Here is a 15,780-nt window from a genome sequence, read left to right as displayed (position 1 = left end):
TCTAAGGATTACACGATGCCTTAATTACTTTTGAATTATGTATTGAGATAAATAATTATACTTCTCTCTTTTTTTTCTTCTTGAATATGACCTTCATTCATTGGAGCCCTTTCGGAGTATTAAAAAAAATACAGGTCCATGACATCTAGGTATTTTGTAATCGTAAAGTAGCCTTTCGACATGCACTCATCGCATGAATGACAAGTGCGCTATCTGAGCAAAACAATATAATAGCGTTCTAGTCATTTATGCGATTTTACTCCGATGCATGTCGAAAAGCTTCAGTATGTCCGTTTTTAAGGTTATTTTACGATTTTGCGGTACCAAACACTTATTTATTGTGTATTCTTTGCAGGCATACAAATAATTGAATATTCAAAGGAATATATAAAAAGATGAATGGGTATCCCCTTAACTTATTGAAATAATGATTGAAATTCTAAAACAACAAGGAATGCCTTCACTGTAAAAACAACGCAAGTATCACAAATAAATAGTAATGATATTCGGTTTTTGTTTAGCATTTCGTAAATCAAAACGACGTCTCTGAGCGTTTTACAAATTTATTTTTACCCCGGCCTTCGGGTTTTGCATGCATGCGCGCACACCAGGGCCCCGTTGCATAAAACTTTTGCCAGACTTATTTTTGCCATAGTTTTTCTATGGCAAAAACCTTAGTTTTTTGCCAGAGTTTCAAATTCGGTCAAAATTTCATGGCAAAAAAACTCTGGCAAACTTTTGCCAGAGTTTTTTAAGTTGCCAGAGTTTTTTAAGACTGAATAAACTTGAACGAGGATGAACGCCGATATCAGCCGATATCGCGATCGGTATCTGCGGCTGCTGAAAAAATCATGGAGACTCCATAGAACGGTAAGCTTGATATTTTTTAAATGAAATGTGTTGATATTTGCTATTTTTATCATTATAAGTCGATTAATTAATTGCAAAAATATCTGTGTATTGTTTTGAATCCGTGCTCGCACCGTGAAAGTGAGATTCACGATTTTTTTACACGTTTGAATCGTTCCATTTTTGTGTCGCAAGCGCCTGCGGGGTCTGCGTCTCGGCCATGTCTATTGCCGCCGGAGCTTCGGCATGGTGATGTGACCGCGCTGGTCGCACTTGGTGCGCCAACAGCTGAAACCACCAACTGCATCGACACGTTTGGAAAGCTTATTTATCGATTTATCGTATTTCTCTTGCTATGATCACACATTCTACATTATGATTAGTATCAGTAAATGAAAATTTCATGTTGTTCAAATAAATTTTTCATGTTAATTGTTATGTTAGACTTGAATTGAATGCAAAGCCAAAGTTGCAAACTTTGGACCACCACTGTCGGTCGTTACCAAGTCAGACAAGTTGAATTGAAGTTGGTTAGATTCTAGACCTACAACAACAGTTAGATCGAATTTTCAGATCTAACTTTAGGCATAGAATCAACATTCTTGATCTAAGTTAACTTTTTCTGAAGAAGTTGAGACTTCAGTCAGTACGTCAGTTTTAGGGCTCCACCGTGAAGCCCTGCCTGAGCTGAGGCTGAGTTAGACAGCTGGCAGCCGTCTGTTTCGAGGAGTTTTTTAACATTTTTTATTTTTTTAAATTTCTCCTCATACACAGACGGCTCGCTATCGTGCAGCCACCAGTATGGGACTTACAATGCAAAATCCCCCCGTCGGGGCTCTTCAATTTTTGTCTTTAATGAATCAAACTTTTGAAAATTAATGCGACTGAAATGCAAATTAATATTCCCTCTTGGCATTAATTGCCAAAAACGGGGAAAATCAAGTTAAAAGGAACAAAAACAGTGACTTACCTCGGCTGTCGCGCAACTTCACTGCCCTGTTTTATCCGAACTTAATACACATAAACATATGGCCATTGAGTCCCCTGTACAGATCGCGCTAGAACTTCGGTCTCTGTATTTGGTGAGTGAAGCCAACAGAGTTCAGCTGAACAACCAACATAACAGAGACCGAAGCTTTTGGTCTAAGGCTGAGTGAGGTACATGTTCTATTATTACGTAGGCCCTTAAAAAAGGTGCGTAGCTGTAGTAGAGCTAGAGCTAGATTAACGGTTGGCGCATAGACTCTCTTTTACCAGGTGCAGATCTAGAGCCTGTGTCTTTACTTAGTACAGTACTACAGGGCGCGAATTGGCACTAGGGCCGGGCCTACAGCTACAGTGCAGTGCTGCGATCCAAAAATTTTGACAACTCTGAATGGTGGCTTTAAATTTCTCCCTTAAAAATTTGAAATAAAATAGGGGGGGAGGCAGTCGTACCAATTGACCCCCTTTCCCTGGATCTGCTATAGGTGACCCCACATGAAATTGCGACATCATGATCATGAACAGTACTTAGCGTAATGTGCCAAAAATTTTGAGGGGGCCTGACACTGACAATGGCGTAGGGGGCAAATCTTTTTAATAAAAACTGAGCAATCCAAAATTTTTACATTTTTTTTAAATACAAAAATAAAAATAATAAAAAAATCGAAATTTTTGTTATCCCCTTTATTTTGTTTTTGAAAATTTTAGAGGGTCCATAGTCTCTCCCCCCCCCCAAATAAAAATGTACGCCAGTGAACGTGAATCTATACAGTGGCTAGAGATTAAAAATTGGTCTCAATTTAACGCTTGTTATAATCCAACACTCTGCAATTTATTTCAATTAATTGAAATTAATGATCTGATGACCACTAAAGTAAAAATCTTGAAAATCCTTCATAAAAAAATTCTTGCAGAGAAACAAATCATATATATAATGTTATTTTGTGGCTGAATGGAGACTATGGGATTGTTGTATTGTTAGTATTTAACATGCATTACTATGTTTTTTAAGGGGCTAGAATTTTGATTTTGGTCTCAATTGCATATAACATCATTGATTATTTGTTTAAGATAGAAAATAAAAAATGATTAAAAAATTGCAGTTTTGGAATTTGGATATTCTAAGTTCATATAAATTTGCATATCTAAATTATGTTGAAGAAATGAACAAATCCCTTTAGGTTATTTATCATCTGAAAGGGAATTTCAATGATCAATCCAAATATTTTTTTCCAGTTTGTACTGAGCTAATTTTTTTCTGTTAAGTTTGAATCACTGTAATAAGTCCAACAATTGGAATCAACCATCAAAATGTCCTATCCTAGTAATGGTTTAATTCACCGGCACAAACATATTAGTATATATTCATTTGATAATTTATACTGAACTGAAAGTAATCTCAATGCAAATATTTGTGTGACTTTATCTAGTCTTAATTTGTGACTCTCTAATAGGAATATTTATTTTCTCATTCAATATCTAACAGCTTAAATAGTTGAGGTATATACACTGGAGCAACTCAAGTGCATGTGTGACTTTTTGAGAAGAAACCACACAAGGCTGTTGGTTAGCAATCACCATGTAAAAGGGTAAGATATACAGCTTAATTTCAAATTAGCCAAAATTCTAATTGCTACCATTTTAAGTATTTATAGACAGGCTTATATTTTATGTTGGTAATCTCGATGCAAAGTTTCTCAAAGTGAAAAAAATATTTATGAAGAAGAAGTCATTACTGCCTGATAATGTCGAATATAAAGTAGTTATAAAATACAATTTTTTAAAAAGGTTTCGTCTTCTTGAATAGAAAGAAAAAAATTGTTTCAGGCATATTTGAAATGAGTAAGAATCCTCATGTTGATTATTAAATTTATACAACCCCCCCCCCCAAAAAAAAAAAAAAAAAAAAAATGTACCTAATCTCACCTGGCTATGCTAGTGATTGTGTAGACCTGAATCAATAATAGTTGAGTTCATTTAATTACCTCTTGCAATTCTTTGAAAATTATTATTGATTTTGATTTTTTTTTCTTTGATATGTCCATTGGAAATGATGAAATCTTATTTTCTTACAATTACAAGTTTTGATTTAGATTTTCATGGAATAAAACTGAAAGAGTACAACACATCTTTCTTATAAATTCCTGATTTGAACTCTAGTTACATTAATAGATTGCAATTTTAAATTTTGATAACTTACAAAGTAGATAAATAATATTAATTATATGCCATGAAATGAGATTTTTGTCAAATAAATTTAGACATTCTTGACAAAGTGCAGAGTGTCTTTTCAATTAATATATAGCATATACCTATTTTATGATTTGTTTGTGTTTGCATTTTAAATAAAGGTTTGCAGCAACCAGACAGAGAGCCTGTGTGGAGATGCTATTGGCTGCCCAGGTCGGACTGCCTCCAACCTGAGGCGGTCTTGGAGTGATCTAACAAAAGAGTGAATGATTATGCTAGGAATCAGACAAAGACTGGTATGTATTTTTATTTATAAGAGTTAAGAATATATTTTATATGCATCAAGAAGAATTAAAGATCACTATCTCTTAAATTTTATTTTGTTGTAATTGTCATGCAACTAATCCAAAATATCTAGAATTTTTTTACATCCACCCATCGAAGGTGGGTCCGAAGACAGGTTTTGGGGTTGTCTGGCCATCCTGTCTTTCTTAAATTATTCTGATAAGTAAAGAACTGTTTGATTTCAAACTTTGTCCAAGAATGCATGTAGGATTGATTATACTTTAATTATTTTGAGGGTATCAAGGTCAAAGGTGGCATGCCTTGTTCACCTGAATATACATCGTTCCTGTGATAAATAAAGAACCCTTTGATGGTTCAACTTCAACTTGGCAAATATATATTTGGGAGTGACAATGATCAGGTTAGGTAAAATGTAAAAATTCACCAGAGATCGTTGGCAAATTTGTGTGTTTAATATTTTTATCTTTTGATGTCGCAATGGCGGATGCATAAATTTCGAAACTTACAAATGTACCCCCATGATCCTCAACGGGTTAAGGATGGATTGGTGTCACGGCTAAATACTAATTAAAAAAAACAAGTATTTTTCTTTGTCTATTTCAGTCATACAGTAATTAAATTGTTGCATTTGTGGAAAACTTCATAACTGAACAGTTCTGTGTGTAGTGACTTCAAAATTTGTTATTGACAGATTCTTCTTTGGCCTAGATCCCCTGTGTTTGTGGGGGGGGGGGGAGGTAGGCGCAGATCAAATTGTTGAAAGTACCGTGTATGTATGCAAGTGATGACCTTTTTTTTGGGGGGGTTGTCAACATTTTCTGGACAAAAGTGCCCCTCCTTTTGGAAATACCTGGATCTGCGCCTGGGGTGAGGCGAGTCAAAATCACCCTTCATAGTTTTTTTAAGATCCTTCTGCTGTGATCCCTGTTTGCATTGAGAACATTTATAATTGTGGCATTACTGCACTTTGTTAAATCTTTAGGTGGACAGTTTGGTAAAGTGAAGCCAAAGATGGAGATTGTGCTGGCAGCCATGAGGGACAAGGCCAAGCATTGGGTCCATCTGAGCAACTGGTTAGTTTTACATAAAATATTTATCACACAAATGCATAACAAAGTTGAAAATATATATACCTAAGGATCATTGTATTAATTTTGCTATATTCTTTCATTAATTTTCTCAAATAATGAGCATAATTTCGATTGAAATTTGTACAAGATGGTTCTCCCTATAGAAATAGGTAAACTGGTTTACAATGAAAAATTCAGATTTTTTAAAACCTAGAATAATTATCCCTAACTCATAGAATTCCTATCATTCATTTTGAATTAATTAAATCTGAATTTTAAAGGGGATAGTTTTTCTTTCCTCATGAAAATTTCAGCAAGGAATAGTAAGTAGCTTCAACTACTATTGCCAGATTGAGGGATTTTCGTTCAGAGTTGGTAAATGATTTAAGATTTCCAAAATGAAATAAAAATGTTGAATCATAGTAAGTCAATTAAAAAAAAAATCAATGCGGAATGGTTGAAGATGTAATTAAAGTTAAGTAAAAAATTATTTTCTTGATGTGCAGCTTTCACATAAGGCAGCCTGCTTCTGGACATGGGGAAGCCAGAGGAGGAAAAGGAGGTTGAGGCGGAGCCTCAAGCTGTTCCCGGGGCACCATTGACATCCAGGGTAGATTGGGTCTAGTTGATTGTGTAGGACGCCAAGATGACACCCAGCATAAGAGAAGAGAAGGTGCTCTTCCTGTTATGACCAGCACACCAATTACCAGGAGCATGGATCTGCAGCAAATTCAGCAGGAGACGCTCAGAATACAGCAAGCTATGCTGCAAACATTTAAAATCATCCATGTTGATTTTTGTAATTATCCACAATTGTTTGCAGCAGTTTGTTAATGGAAATCAGTAGTAACATTGAACAATGCAACTTCCTCTCCATTTTTTTTAAACTGGAAACCTGTTGAATATTGTTTTTAGAAAATGAAGTAAATCACCTTGAACTTTGGAAATTTCCAAAAGCATATATTTTAGCAAGTAATATGAAAATGAGTTATACCTTGGTCACATTTGGTGGCCTTTCGGCAAGTCGAAATCAGTCGTTTTATGTATTACTATACGAACCACCTACATGAAGCTGGTACAAGGATGAGTAAAATGGTTGATTTCGACTCGCCATAATGCCACCGGCTGGCGAATGTGACCTAGGCATAAGTTGTTGATGTCATTGCCTCATAATTTTGAACAAAAAGTGACAAAGACTACATTCTTCAGGATTGAGAAAGTTAAACTTGAACTTTATTCTCATCTCAGTAGATAGAAGATAATGTTATTCATTCAATACTGCGGTAGAATTTGAACAAATGCCTTGCAATGCAACATAAAAATTTAGGTTCTGAAATCTTGATGGGAATCCCTGTGCAAGAACAGTTTTAAAGTTTATTTATACATGTTCATATTGCAAGTCTGTTATATGATCTGTCAGCATTGTTTGTGGATCTCACACTGGTGTCATTAGCCATAGTTCCAATCTTAAGCCATCTGCAAAACGTTTTCCAATGGTACTGTTATGTTGATTTAAAAGAAAAGGGACCTTGTCAACATTCAATCACATCTTTCAATACGCATATAAGGGTATGGGATACTGTTAGCATTGAAATTAAAATATGACTTGATAAAAATTATTTTCCATTAAATTAAAAGTATTATAATGGTTCATAACAAGTTCTTTTGACTGTCACTCTGACTGTTCTTAATAAGTGATTGCGAATAAAATTATTTTAAATGTATAATTTAATGAGAAATGAATTGTTTAAAAGAGGATAAATTGCGAGAGAAGAGATAGAAAAAGAAAGAAAGTATTAAGAAAGAGACCTCTGAGTTGCGTGACTGTAATTTAATTGAAAAAAGAAAACTGTTCTTAATAAGTGATAAGTTTTTCCCTATTCTCGCTTGCAAATAAAATTGTTTTAAATGTATAATTCTATGAGAAACAAATTGTTTAAAAGAGGACAAATTGCGAGAGAAAAGATAGAAAAAAGAAAGTATTAAGAAAGAGACATCCGAGTAGTGTGACCGTAATTTAATTGAGAGAAGAAAACTGTTCTTAATAAGTGATAAGTGTTCCCCATTCTCAATTGCAAATTAAATTATTTTAAATATATAATTCAAAATTAAATTGTTTAAAGAGAAAGGGAGAGAGAAGAGGAAGAAAAAGAAAGAAAGGAGAATTATTAAGAAAGAGATGTCTGATTTGTGTGACTGATATTTTAATTGACAGTAGAAATAAAATGATTTAACCTTTAGGTTGGCCTCCGACTATAAAAATACAATTGCACCATCCCTCTTGGCCCATAAAGGAAAATATTCTTGATTGTTACATAAAATATTACCAAGAAAAACATCAAGTCTTGTTCGCCCCCCCCCCCCCCCCCCCCACCCATATAATTGCCACACCTTCAACACTATGGATCTATGTTTAATGAAATTGCTAATTTGGATATTTTGGAAATATTTTTAACATTGCCAAGAAAGCAACAACAACAAAAAAGAACCTTTTTGAAATATTATGGACAAATGTGATACAAAATGTTTTCCTCCACTTTTTCTAACAATATTATAATGTTTTGAATAATGGCATTGAGGAGGGGGTGGTGTGATTGAATTGATGAATTTAATTATTTGTTCCTTGTCAAATAATTTGGATATACATACTTTCATCCAATGTAAATACAATGTGTAGACCTAGGCTGTTTACTCCCCCCCCCCCCTCTTCCAGAATAATCCCCCTCTTGCTATCTCTCTTTCTCTCTCTCTTATTGTATGTTAGATGTTCGGGGACAGTTTCATTCCATCATGGAGGTTATCATTAATTGAGTTTTATTCCTGGGTTTTATAAAGCAACCACAAAGAAAAAATAAAACATCTCTCAGTTGTCCCCGTATAGTAACTTTCGATGATGGCTAGTTTTTCTTACTTTATTACATTTTGTTCCCAGCCTTCTATCATATACATGTAGACACAAGTGTGAAATTAAAAAGGAATCCACACAAATTTCGGGTCACTGTATTATATAGTGTAAGTTTGGATAAATATATCAGTCGGATATTTCATTTCCCCTTTTCTTTGTTTACGTGCTCGATCGTCGTCTGTCTTGGACTGGAGCAAGCCGAGCGACGGGAAAGAAAAATATAAGTTAGGTCTGTCTGTTTTGAGTGAAAGATAGACCTCCTCCGGCATGCTCCTCCTTCTCAATCATCACCCAGTTTTTATGACCTGTTAAAGAAAAATGAGACTGGCAAAGGTGAGAAATTAAGATGTCCAATGAGCGCGTCCTAATCTTACTTTGAAGTTCCAACTTATTTTTGCAAGTGTGGGACTAGGCCTTATCGACTGCTATTCAAGTTTTCCTCGTAAAATTGAACTTGCAGTACAAGTCTGTTCAATCGTTAAAATAAAGTTAGCTCATACTTCTGAGTATTTCAGTTGATTTAGGGTAGTATTTCTTGGTATGTCTCATAGAACTTGTACATATTTGGATTTACAAAGATGGTTAAATGGTATAAAACAGCAAAAATTGAGGCGGCTTAGGAGGTACTCCAACAACACATCGTTGCATATTGCATAGAGGTTGAACCAGCGGCCAACTCGCCATCCGGAGGCTCTGGCGATAAAGGTCACGGTAGCAAAGAAAAAGAGCAGACTGCCTAAGTTCAAGTTCAACTTTAAAGCCTTATGTTTTGAGTAATTTAAAGTGTTTAGTCCAACTGCATCGCTCTATTCACAGCATAACTTTTCAAAAACACTATAATCATATAGATTTACTTAAACTAGAACTAGATTCTATCTTAGAAGATTTTTATTATTGAGCTGTCACAGGGTTGATAAATTTAAAAAAATTAAACCACCAACTATTATTCCCCCCACTTCACTTAAAATCTAGATCTTCCTAGGCCCTATTTTTACTAAGTTATATGAAATTTTCTGTAATTACCTTATTGCGTAGCCTATACAAGGCTTATGTCACCCTTCTAATTATTCTTGAAGCCGTAGACAGGTGAATACTGTATATGGTACTTGGGACAGATCCTGAGCAGCTGCCTTGAAATAGTTTTGCCGGAGTTTTTAGGACTTTGCCGTTGGTACAGGAGCTACGGCAAAAACCCACTTGATTTGCCGGAGTTTTTTTAAAGTTTTGCCGTAAAAAACTCCGGCAAAGTTTTATGCAATGGAAAACTCCGGCAATTTTTTTTTTGCCGTAGTTTCCTGATTTTTTGCCGTAAAAAACTCCGGCAAAAGTTTTATGCAACGGGGCCAATGTAGGATGATCGTTTTTCACTCCCTGGGGAGCACTCCAGCAAGAGATACTTTAGACACAATTCACTTCCCGCCAACACATTTCCTTTAGCTCCCAACATGGGCAGATAAAAAAGTAGTGTTAATACATATTTAATTAGCTTGATGTAAAACCTTGCACTTTTAATTTAATTATAGTTTATTACGTGGCAGTCATGGGCCACTTTTCATCATTTTATGATGGCAACATCAGGCCCAAAGAACAATCTAAGAACAAAAAGTAAACAAAAAAATGCAACGCGTGCTAAGCGAATTGGGGCCCGTATTTCTTGTTTTCCCTTTAATGAGGTTTCACATTGATTACAAATTAATACAACCGTAAAAAAACAAGATAAAAAATACACTGTAAACCATGTACATGTATACTTATGTCGCGTCAATTAATCAGGGACAATTAGTTATTGTCCCTGACAATATGAAGAGTTTTGTTCCAAAAGGAGCTAAATCCACTTTGGGTATTTTCTGTAAATCAAGGTTTTTTTTCAACTCACCACTTTCCCTTAGCCAATGCTGTTTTATTTTTATATAGATGATAGTACTACCATCTTAAAAATCAGGATTTCAAGAATCTAGCATTCATTATCAATTTTTTAAGAATTTTAGAAATTTTATTTTTCATGGATTTAGCTCCTTTTAGAACAAAACCCTTGTAAAATGTCAATTTTTGCAAATTTAGACACGTTTGATATTGAAAATTGAACACAAAACACATAGATATGGCTAGCAGAGCACATTTCACATCTTTTCTGATGTTTATCCATCGAAAATTACAAAAAGAAAAAAAAAAAATTGTGTCATCTTTTCTAAGGACGGTGACTTTTCGATATCTAGTTCCAAAAGGAGCTAAATCCAAAAAATTCATAAAAATTGTAAAATTCAGATATTTTCAGCAAAATTTGCACTGATGGTGTGAATTTGTATCCACAACATGTACCTACAAAATTAAATGCATAACTTTATCTAAAATAGGAAAAATAACAAATTTTAAAGAACCGCATAGTGGATTTAGCTCCTTTTGGAACAAAACTGTTTTGGATTTAACTCCTTTTGGAACAAAACTCAAATTTGCAATCAATTTTTACCAGCCTTTCATTTTTTTCAAATGCGATATGTTGTATTTGATTCCCACGTATAAGATACACATTTGTATCAAAAATCGATTTTGGTCAAAAGCGGATTTAGCTCCTTTTGGAATCAAGCTCTTCATATATTGAAATATTGCTTAGTCCCTATACAGAAAAATATTGTTACAATTGAAAGATGACCTCAATCCCTAATAAAGCTATTTATCATACCATTTGTTATTATTATCGAAACCGTTCGATTACCAAAAAATGAAATAATCGTTGCAACCATTTTCTTATACAAAAACATGAAGCTTTGAAACAAAAACAACCTATTTCGCTTAAGTATACTTTAACGAAATAGCATAGCATCTTATATATTCTTTTACTCTGTTAGGATCCTGCATTGAAATAGGGAATATATAATCTTGGTACATAATGGTTTTTGTTTCTCTGTGAATAGATTTGTTGATATGTAATCGTTAATTAGTTTCCCGCCCACATCACGTATAATAATAATAATAATAATACTAATAATATTACTACTAATAATAATAATGATAATAATAGTAATAATAATAATTATAAAAATAATGATAATAATAAAAATAATAATTAGTAGTAGTAGGAGTAGTAGTAGTAGTTGGAGTAGTAGTAGTAGTAGTAGTAGTAGTAGTAGTAGTAGTAGAAGTAGTAGGAGTAGTAGTAGGAGTAGTAGTAGTAGTAGTAGTAGTAGGAGTAGTAGTAGGAGTAGTAGTAGTAGTAGTAGTAGTAGTAGTAGTAGTAGTAGTAGTAGTAGCAGTACTAGTAGGAGTAGTAGTAGTAGTAGTAGTAGTAGTAGTAGTAGTAGTAGTAGTAGTAGCAGTAGTAGTAGTAGTAGTAGCAGTAGTAGTAGTAGCAGTACTAGTAGGAGTAGTAGGAGTAGTAGTAGTAGTAGTAGTAGTAGTAGTAGTAAGAGTAGTAGGAGTAGAAGTAGTAGTAGTAGTAGTAGTAGTAGTAGTAGTAGTAGTAGTAGTAGCAGAAGTAGCAGTAGTAGTAGTAGTAGTAGTAGCAGTAGTAGTAGGAGAAGTAGTAGGAGTAGTAGTAGGAGTAGGAGTAGTAGTAGTAGTAGAAGTAGCGGTAGTAGTAGTAGTAGTAGTAGTAGTAGTAGTAGTAGTAGTAGTAGTAGTAGTAGTAGTAGTAGTAGTAGTAGTAGTAGGAGTAGTATAAGAGTAGTAGGAGTAGTAGTAGCAGTGGTAGTAGTAGGAGTAGTAAGAGTAGTAGGAGTAGTAGTAGTAGTAGTAGCAGTAGTAGCAGTAGTAGCAGTAGTAGCAGTAGTAGTATTAGTAGTAGTAGTAGTAGTAGTAGTAGTAGCAGTTGTAGCAGTACTAGTAGGAGTAGTAAGAGTAGTAGGAGTAGAAGTAGTAGTAGTAGTAGTAGTAGTAGTAGTAGTAGTAGCAGTAGTAGTAGTAGTAGTAGCAGTAGTAGTAGTAGCAGTACTAGTAGGAGTAGTAGGAGTAGTAGTAGTAGTAGTAGTAGTAGTAGTAGTAAGAGTAGTAGGAGTAGAAGTAGTAGTAGTAGTAGTAGTAGTAGTAGTAGTAGTAGTAGTAGTAGTAGTAGCAGAAGTAGCAGTAGTAGTAGTAGTAGTAGTAGCAGTAGTAGTAGGAGAAGTAGTAGGAGTAGTAGTAGTAGTAGTAGTAGTAGTAGTAGTAGTAGTAGAAGTAGTAGGAGTAGTAGTAGGAGTAGTAGTAGTAGTAGTAGTAGGAGTAGTAGTAGGAGTAGTAGTAGTAGTAGTAGTAGTAGTAGTAGTAGTAGTAGTAGTAGCAGTACTAGTAGGAGTAGTAGTAGTAGTAGTAGTAGTAGTAGTAGTAGTAGTAGTAGTAGTAGTAGCAGTAGTAGTAGTAGTAGTAGCAGTAGTAGTAGTAGCAGTACTAGTAGGAGTAGTAGGAGTAGTAGTAGTAGTAGTAGTAGTAGTAGTAGTAGTAAGAGTAGTAGGAGTAGAAGTAGTAGTAGTAGTAGTAGTAGTAGTAGTAGTAGTAGTAGTAGTAGTAGTAGCAGAAGTAGCAGTAGTAGTAGTAGTAGTAGTAGCAGTAGTAGTAGGAGAAGTAGTAGGAGTAGTAGTAGGAGTAGTAGTAGTAGTAGTAGTAGAAGTAGCGGTAGTAGTAGTAGTAGTAGTAGTAGTAGTAGTAGTAGTAGTAGTAGGAGTAGTATAAGAGTAGTAGGAGTAGTAGTAGCAGTGGTAGTAGTAGGAGTAGTAAGAGTAGTAGGAGTAGTAGTAGTAGTAGTAGCAGTAGTAGCAGTAGTAGCAGTAGTAGCAGTAGTAGTATTAGTAGTAGTAGTAGTAGTAGTAGTAGTAGCAGTTGTAGCAGTACTAGTAGGAGTAGTAAGAGTAGTAGGAGTAGAAGTAGTAGTAGTAGTAGTAGTAGTAGTAGTAGTAGTAGTAGTAGTAGTAGTAGTAGTAGTAGCAGAAGTAGCAGTAGTAGTAGTAGTAGTAGTAGCAGTAGTAGTAGGAGTAGTAGTAGGAGTAGTAGTAGGAGTAGTAGTAGTAGTAGTAGTAGAAGTAGCGGTAGTAGTAGTAGTAGTAGTAGTAGTAGTAGTAGTAGTAGTAGTAGTAGTAGTAGTAGTAGTAGTAGTAGTAGGAGTAGTATAAGAGTAGTAGGAGTAGTAGTAGCAGTGGTAGTAGTAGGAGTAGTAAGAGTAGTAGGAGTAGTAGTAGTAGTAGTAGTAGTAGTAGCAGTAGTAGCAGTAGTAGCAGTAGTAGTATTAGTAGTAGTAGTAGTAGTAGTAGCAGTAGTAGCAGTACTAGTAGGAGTAGTAAGAGTAGTAGGAGTAGTAGTAGGAGTCAGTGGCGTAACTACGGGGGCATGGGGGCACGTGCCCCCCCCAATCGGCTAACCAAAAAAATACGGGGAAAAGGAGAAAAAGTGGGAGAAAGGAAGAGAAACGTAGTGGGAAAGAAAAAATTATTGTTCATTATAATTTTATATTTTATTATAACTTTGTATTGTTATATTACATAAGAATTTTTTTTTTCATATCTTTATGAAACATAATTTGCTCAGGGCCTATGTCTTCATTGTTCCTGGTGCTCGTATTGTCTGTTTAGCGAGATATATAATCCTGTTGTGCTAAAACCTTCCGTTTTCAAGTCAATATACACCAAATATATTTCCTCGCACTTCGAGTTATTATTGTTTTATGTAGTGACATATACTTCTTTTTCATGACAACTTAAAGCGATTGCCACATTCTAAGGTCATCATATAAAACATTTCTTATCCGTGCTTACGTTCGCAATAGTGGATTGGTGAGATATATCTGATCTTCATGAATTCCTAAAATCAGTCCTTAAAATGTTCCTTTTTCTGATCTGAATATCGAAAATTTTCAGCTCGCGCTCGCATAATTTGGTTTGTGAAATACGTATGATCTTAGTGAATTCCTACAAAAATTCCCTCTTCAGGTCTGAATTTCCAAAATTTTCAGCTTGCGCTTCGCACTCGCAATATTTGATTTGTGAGATGCGTATGATAATCATGATTACAATGACTACAAAAAGTAATTCATGTGTTTAGACGTAATTCTAACAAAATCAGCAAGCGCTTGGCACTCGATTAGATTACTATGGTGAGATATGTACTCTTAATGGATTCCTTAAAAATACGGTCCTTAAAATATGCCTGTTAGGGGTCAAAATATACAAAAATTTCAACTCGCGCTTCGCGCTAGCGTTATTTGTTTAGCAAGACAGGTACGTATCATAACAAAATTGGCTTATAATGTCCCTTTTTAGGTCTGAATATCAAAAATTTTAAGCTCGCGCTTCGCGCTCGCATTATTTGATCAGTGAGATACATATCCGTTTAATTGTCCTTAAAAAGTATATTAGGTCAGTATACGTTGCAACTGAGCGCGCTTCGCGCGCTCACTGAGTGACTCAAAATTTTTGCTGGTGCCCCCCATGCCGTAAACCATGGTACGCCACTGGTAGTAGTAGTAGTAGTAGTAGTAGTAGTAGTAATAGTATAGTAGTAGTAGTTGGGGCCCAGTGGATTAGTCTTCTGACTTTGAACAGAGGGTCGTGGGTTCGAATCCCAGCCATAGCGTATTTTCCTTCAGCAAGAAATTCATCCACATTGTGCCGCACTCAACCCAGGTGAGATGAATGGGTACCTGGCAGGAATTTATTCCTTGAAATGCCACTGCGCTGTAAAAGGCTGCGGGGCTAAAGCAAGGGTTATAATATCCAAGTCCTTTTGGAAGCGCATAGGGACGTTATGACATAATGTGATATGCGTTATACAAGAATTGCGTTATTAATATTATCATAAATCCGTAATTGTTTACATTATGTTTTTTTACATGTTGCATTGGGCTTGAGCATGCGTGTTACTACTTTGTTTGCAAATGTTCAAACGTTTTTGTGAATAAATAAAAATAAAAAAAGATATTATTCAGTGAGGGCTTGAGACTTCAGTGAGTGTTCTAAGAAATGAAAGTGGACGAAGCAAATTATAACTAATTGAACGAGAATTTTGTCATTGGTATCAAAGCAATTAGTCTGTAAATATCAACTTCATTATGAAGCATTGAGTTAATGTGATGATGATAAAGATGGTGATGATGACGATGATGATGGTGATGATGATGATGGTGATGACTATGATGATGACGATGATGATAATGATGTTGATGATGATGATGACGATGCTGGTGATAATGATGACGATGATGATGATGATGACAATGATGATGATGACGATGGTGATGATGACGATGGCGATGATGATGACAATGATGATGGTGATGATGATGCCGATGATGATGATGGTGATGATGATGATGGCGATGATGATGATGTCGATGATGATGATGACGATGATGATGATGACGATGATGACGATGATGATGTTGATGATGATGATGGTGATGATGATGGTGGCAGTGGTGGTGGTGGTGTTGGTGGTGGTGATGGGCGGCGCCACATGCGGACCGGGGGCCATGATAAAAAGCCCAATTTTGGGTTACAACCTTTTTTTTTTGGTTGC

At 35.2% G+C, this 15,780-nt stretch overlaps 1 long non-coding RNA gene across 1 annotated transcript; it reads left to right on the top strand.

Annotated features, from left to right (window-relative positions):
- The first annotated feature begins 784 nt into the window (after window positions 1-784).
- On the top strand, window positions 785-7,058 carry LOC129258447 (uncharacterized). The gene is made up of 5 exons (XR_010296661.1): window positions 785-870; window positions 3,320-3,422; window positions 4,185-4,319; window positions 5,312-5,402; window positions 5,906-7,058. It is a non-coding gene; the product is annotated as an uncharacterized LOC129258447 (long non-coding RNA).
- Window positions 7,059-15,780: the final 8,722 nt, after the last annotated feature.

Source organism: Lytechinus pictus, unplaced genomic scaffold (genome assembly GCF_037042905.1).
Source record: "Lytechinus pictus isolate F3 Inbred unplaced genomic scaffold, Lp3.0 scaffold_19, whole genome shotgun sequence".
NCBI classification, from domain to species: Eukaryota; Metazoa; Echinodermata; class Echinoidea; order Temnopleuroida; family Toxopneustidae; genus Lytechinus; species Lytechinus pictus.
This window is presented reverse-complemented; position numbering and strand designations above follow the sequence as displayed.